Here is a 6,751-nt window from a genome sequence, read left to right as displayed (position 1 = left end):
TGTGAAGCTAGTCATGAGTTTATACTAATACTAAAGGCCTGGTACATGAAGTTGTACCAGTGGGGTCCCTCGGCCTGGTCTTCAGGATCAGGCCAAAACCGGCTCTCTGACATCCCCCGAGGGGTCCCAGATTGTGAGAGGGCACAAGCCAGGCCAGGGGACCCCACTGGTGCATGATTGGGGCCAGGGAGGGATGCGGGAGGATGGCCAGCCAGGGAGGGACCGTGGAACTTAAGTACATGAATGCCAGACGGTGGGAGTCAGGTTTCTCCCTGTTGAAGTGGGAATGTAGAGGTAGGGGGAGAGGCTAGAATGACCTGTGTGCTGATAAATTCAGTTGGAGATCCTATATAATAAAAGCCTAATATGCTAAGTGCATATTAGGGTGTCTCTGGTCCATTTCACTCAGTCCCTATAGGCCAGACCTCAGCAGCAAGCTCACCTACCAGTCTGAGCATCTGCCCCCTTGTGGTCAGTGCACATCATAGTGACTGGTCGACTGTTTGACTGTCTGTCCCCTGGTGGTCAATGCATGTCATAGTGAGCGGTTGTGCTGCCTTAGCATATCATTAGCACATTATGCTTTGATTGGTTGAATGGACGACCAGACAATCAGGCACTTAGCATATTAGGCTTTTATTATATAGGATCTCCAACTGAATTTATCAGCACACAGGTCATTCTAGCCTCTCCCCCTACCTCTACATTCCCACTTCAACAGGGAGAAACCTGACTCCCACCGTCTGGCATTCATGTACTTAAGTTCCAATTCCACTCTGCATGTATAATGGTTTCAGAATTGTTAGTTCATTGTGGAAAATAATTTTATCAATTGGAGTACATTGCTATGTGTATTTCCATTTGCTTTCAGTCTTAGATGCCATTCATTTCCAAAGTTAATTAGGTCAGCACCTTATTCCTATTACCCTTTAATGATATTTCATACATTTATAATTTTTTCTTTACTTTTTTATTTATTGATTGATTTTTGAGAGAGAGGAAAGGAACAGGAGAGAAAGAGAGAGACATAGACATCAATTTGTTGTTCCACTTATTTAGGCATTCATTGGTTGATTCTTGTATGTGCCCTGACTAGGTATCTATCATACATCCTTGGCTTATCTGGCCAACACTCTAATCAACTGAGCTACCTGGCCAGGGCCCTTTATAACATATTTAGAATCAACTTCCATATTCTGCATTATATTGTAGGATCCTCAGATCTTTTAGTTTTTTAATGTATATGCATTTGAAAGTTTACTGTTTGTGCTGCATAGTTCTGTAGGTTTTGACAAATGTTTAATGTGTTATATTTGTCATTATGGTATCATACAGTGAAATTTCATCACCATGCAAAGTTCTCTGTGTTTCAGCATTTTACCTGTCAACTCTCACCTCTGCTGAATCTCTGAAACACTATCCTGTGGACACTTATCCAGGGCTTTGTAATCAGATTCCCAGGCATTGCATGTACTTCCTGTTGATCTTGCCAGGCAACTAGTAGCTGCCTAGCTCTCATCTTCATCTCTTCACTCTCACACTCAACCTGTCTAATTTGTACTTTCTGAGTGTTTTATTTCCCGTTAGGGAGCCAGAACCTTCCATTGTTCACCCAATTTGTTTGCAATACTTCTATTTGTTCCCCTGCTGCAGGTTTGTCTCTCAGAACAGGGTTTTGTTTTACTTCAATAAAGCATCATCATGTTCATCCTCACCTGTTTTTATTTCTTCAGAAGGAGGTGGTACTTCCTTGGCTAACTTTATTACCACATTTTCAAGATATTCTGGCAAAGTTTAAAATTGCTGGTTGCTTGGCTAGAAGAAATGAGGGCTTTCCATGCTGATAATCTCAAGACTCTCCAACTATAATTTGAATTATTCATAGTCTAATATTTAGGATCTGCCTGTTCAAAGGCTTCTTCAAAGTATACCTTCAAAATTGGCATATATCCCCTTATCTCCGATGTAACAGCTTTCATATTATCAGGGCAGAGATTCCAAGGCCTTGCTAACCCATTTCCCATCAGACCCTTTGTGCTGGGTCCTTTCCCTGTGAAAACTTCTGCTACTGTTCTCTTCCATATTACTCTCATCAGCTTGGTAGCTGATGTTTATTTTCCTTTGCAAAACTTGGGCAGACTTTACTTTTCCATGAGTTCCAGTTTTCTTCAGTGTTTAATGCTCTGCCCTCTTTGAAAATATTTCTCCATCAGGTGGGTTTTTAGATAGTACTAAATAAACTGACTTTGTAGTATCTTCAATCCAGAGTGATTGCTCATTAGTCAAAATATAGTTTGAATTTGACCTTTCCCTTGAGAACATTGAAATAAAATGAGATCCTGATATAGGATGTGTCATCTAAAGTTACTATTGCACAATTGTAAACCCATCAATTTTCACTAGTTAAACATTTTGCTAAATATACATGTTCTCTTGTTTTTAATTCTACCACCTTTTATCTTAAGGACTGAGTATCATCCAATTTATAACTCTTGAAAACAGCTAGAAATTCTGAATACTAGAAAAAAAAAATTCCATGAAATCTCATAGCATTGCACAGGGTTGCGAAGTAATCCTGAAGTGACCAGGATTTTCAATACAGATTGCAATCAATTGGAATGGAGCAAGTTGCTGGAGCTTCATCACCTGCCATTTCACTTTCTTCTACAGCCATCCCTTCTTCCCTGTCTGCAGTGTGCCTCTGACTCAAGGTGCTCTCCTGCTCATTGGTACTGAAAACAGTGACATTTTCCAGATTAAACTGACTCTGCAAGTTAGGAACTGATTCCTCAGGTAAAGGGAAAAGGCTGGCCAAACACATTTGATTTCATCTACAGAATAGTGTATTTGGGATTTTGATAATATTATTCAGAAATCAATGCACATGCATAGTAAATAATTTTCCCAGAAGAATAGAATGTATTTGAGCTCCAGATAGCAATATTTTTTTTTCCTACAAAAATAAATACTGTGTCATATTGATCCAAAGGAAGACAATCCCAACAATACAAAAGGTGTAGATGCGGTGCAAATACCTTTAGTTACTCCCCCAATAGCAAGAGAAACAGTAGCTAAAATTGTGGAAAGTGAAAGACTAACTCTAAGCAACCAGGTAATTATATGACTTGGGTTCATGGACAATGACAACACAAACACACACTAACACTGAGTAAGAAGAAATTAAAATGAAAAAGCAATACAATGTACAATCTTTGCATAACTATATTGTTACAGAATTTACCAGGCAACTGAAAAATACACAGGAGTAGCCAGAGATACAGGAAAAACCCATTTATTTCCACATGTACTGGTACAGTGACTCAGGGGAGCCTGTTTCCAAATCATGAGCAAACCAATATGGAGGAAGCTTTCTCTTTATACCCTTTGGTTTCTTGTCCATCAAGGATCAGGCTTCCAGACCTTTCCCCAGCTTTGCAAAAAGCCCTTTGTTTTGGGATGGGGGCCATGAGACCACACCTAAAGGCCTGGCCAGGCACCAGTGCTGATAAACCCCTTGGGGGCTGTGTATTTTTCATGGTTTATGGCCCCTGTAAAATGTGAGTATTTAGGTAAACAAGTCTTGCAAGACCAGATAATTAAGGAACGGGCAGTGACTAGACTATAGGCTAACAGGAATGTGCATTAGGGATACTAATTAACTAGATACAGAGTCAGGCTGCTGGTCTCCCTCCCAAAAAATGTCTTATTTTCCTCATCAATATTACAATGTAATAGTATAGAGAAAATTGAAAATAAATTACTATTCCAGCCACAAATATCTTTTAAAACCTTGTACACTGTGCAATGGTGTATTACTTTATATTTTATCAAGAATATTTAATTCTCAGAAAACCTTGTTTGAAAAGATAGGTTGTCTTATTGTCACTGTATTAGGAATGGGGAAATCAAGCTCATAGAAACAAATTTGGTGCCTAAGCCACAGAATTGGTATATAATTGATCTGGAAACTAGCCTTTGAGCTTAAATTTCAAGGCTATTTTTCAGAATTTTCTGAGTCTGGAAAAAACAACAACAAAAACAAAACAAAAAACATAGATATAAGGAGAAGCAGCAGAAAGGCCTTGAAGTACAGAATTCTTAACTATGAGCTTCCCTGTTAGCTATTATAAGTTGTAAAATAAATTTTGAATTTTCAGAAATGTTGACGGCAATATTTTTGCTTATAAAACACTTAACATAAACTGTAAAAACGAGTAAAAACATCTACAACTACATGTTGCTTTTGTTGTTGTTGTTAATAGAAAAGCAATAAATCAAGGAGGTAAGAAACATTTCTCTAGGAAAGGTGGAATCAGGATGTGAGTTAGTCCCGTTCTAAGTATTGGACTTTAAAAACCTATGCTGAGCTATTCCTACTGTCATCTGATTCCTCTGTGCATAGTTTCCCAATCTGTAAAATGGGTAATCATTTTTGTTTGACATGTGACTGGAGGATGCCAGTGACATTTACTTTTCAGAGGCCAGGGAAATTCTGGCACAGTCGATTGCTAAGTCCCATCGTGGGTCTAGCTACTTATGACTGTATTGGTTTTTAATATAATATCTGAAAACAGTAGGCATTCAGAAAGCATTTATAAAATGAAAGATGTGAAGTCCAATGAGATCTATTGATTTGTTAAGCAAATGAATTTGCAGCCATATTTGACAAACATATTTAGGTTTCAATTTTTAAGGGATTGTTAGCACATTTCTGATTAATTTGTACTTCTTATTCTCTAGTACCAACATATTAGAGCAGCTTCTTGCCTCACCACATGTTACCATACTACTATTTCAAAAGCTAGTCACATTTCTTACTCTATTTTTTTTTTTTTTGCTCTCTCTTTGGTATTCTTTTTAAATAGTGAGTCATGTGTGAAAAGGTGCTGGTAAATTCAGAGATTTACAAGTGCCTTCAGACCTTCTAGAAGTTGACATGAAGTTTATACATGACCTTTAGCTGCCTTCAACCAGGACAGAGAAAACATGGCAGCTGAAGTCTTCCACTCTGTGGTCAGCTCTCTGTGCAATCTGTGTCCCTGCTAAACGTCTAATGGGATAATTGTCATCTTCTGTTTGAAAGGGTCAACAAAGTCTGAGAAATCCTCCACACAGAGAACTTTAGGCAGTCTTTGTCTTTTTAACTTCTTTAATCAACAGGTACTGAGTGAACATAATAAGGGTTTTCCCAAATGCCATTGAACTGATTCCCCAGGAGTTTACTCCTCTTTTACAGGTAACCGGATGATGCATTATATATCTAGTAAACCCGTTTCCACATTACATTATGAGTGTATCCAAACAAACCAAACAGCTTCTCAACCAAAATGAAGGAATCTAGGGGAAATTTCATGGCTGTTCCTTGCTTTCTGTTTCACATAATGATTTATAATAATGTGCCAGTTTTTCCTTGAGCTCATATTATAGTTATGCTATATATTATTTTGCTCATTTTCTACCCCAGAAAACAATAACAAAATGTTTTCATTTCTGTGAAGCAATAACCACGGCCTCGCTGGTCCTAGCACTGAATCAAATTGTATCACTCCATTTTGGGGGTCTTAATTTTGGGGACCTTACTCTGGAGAAAAATATTGAAAATGCTGGAGTGCCACAGATTTAAATGCAATATTACTTAGAGTAATGCATTTCTACAGAAGAAATCATCTTTATTTCAGCAAAACAATCACATAATCTCAGATATTGGTAAAATCTACTGCAAAGTTTGTCATTTATTTATGTTAATGTTCTCACAAATGGCACCAATTTAACTTGGGGAAAGGGAGGGGGCGGTAAGAAGGAATCTATGTGATTTGGCTGCGTTTTTGTATGAAAGGAGTACCTTTGTGTTCTCTCTTCTTCTCCCTTTTGGAAAATTCATTTTCTGTGATGGACTTTGGCGTCAATTGATATTTTCTACAGATGCTAAAGCGGAAAGATTACCAAAGCAGGTATCTTCCTCCAGGGGAATCACCAGAGGCACAGGTGTGGTGGCTCAGATGCTCCCTCTCCTCTCCCTCCTAAAGCACAAGTTCCTCCTCCTGCCTCCTACCCAGACTCACTCCTGTTGGTTTATTTTGTCTTCAGACCATCATTCAGGGGAAAACTTAGGTAATTACACATGTACAATTGTGACTGTTTGAAGGAAAGCATTGGCAAACAATAGCTCAAGTGTCAAATCTAGCCCATTTTTGTATGGCTCATGAATAATGAATTGATTTTAGAAGTGAACATCTGTGATCAATTAGATATATGGAACACTCATTTTTAAGCCCAATTGAGTAAAATGTTATTTCCCAAAAAAGAATTTCACTCTCCTCATTTATAAATTTATATCAAAAATTTTTTTGACTCAATTGTTATTACACTTTTAATGCATTATTACAAACTTGACAGCTTAAATCAACCCAGATTTAGTATCCCACCACTCCGTAGGCCAGAAGCCTGGGTGTGCTCAGCAAAGTTCTCTGCTCAGGTTCTCAGAAAGCTGTAATCAAGATGTCCACCAGGCTGGAGTCTTATCTTGAAGCTCTGTAGAGTAATCCTCTTCCAAGTGTTTTCAGGTTTTTGGCCAAATTCAATTGTTAATTATATCATTTCTTCTTGATTTACTATTTAGCACTTTTCTAAAAGATAAAAGATAGATTTTCTTGTGGAATCTATCTATCTACCTATCTATCTATCTATCTATCTATCTATTTAATTAACACTTACATAATTGATAATTAGCTTGAACCCTTTTCATGGACAG

General features: G+C 37.9%; 1 pseudogene; it reads right to left on the bottom strand.

The window, feature by feature from the left end:
- Window positions 1-1,384: 1,384 nt before the first annotated feature.
- Window positions 1,385-3,135, bottom strand: LOC103300581 (THO complex subunit 1-like; annotated as a pseudogene).
- Between the last annotated feature and the right edge of the window lie 3,616 nt (window positions 3,136-6,751).

This window comes from Eptesicus fuscus, chromosome 16 (assembly GCF_027574615.1).
Source record: "Eptesicus fuscus isolate TK198812 chromosome 16, DD_ASM_mEF_20220401, whole genome shotgun sequence".
NCBI classification, from domain to species: domain Eukaryota; kingdom Metazoa; phylum Chordata; class Mammalia; order Chiroptera; family Vespertilionidae; genus Eptesicus; species Eptesicus fuscus.
The sequence above is the reverse complement of the archived record's forward strand: the minus strand, read 5'-3'. Positions and strand labels throughout refer to the sequence as shown.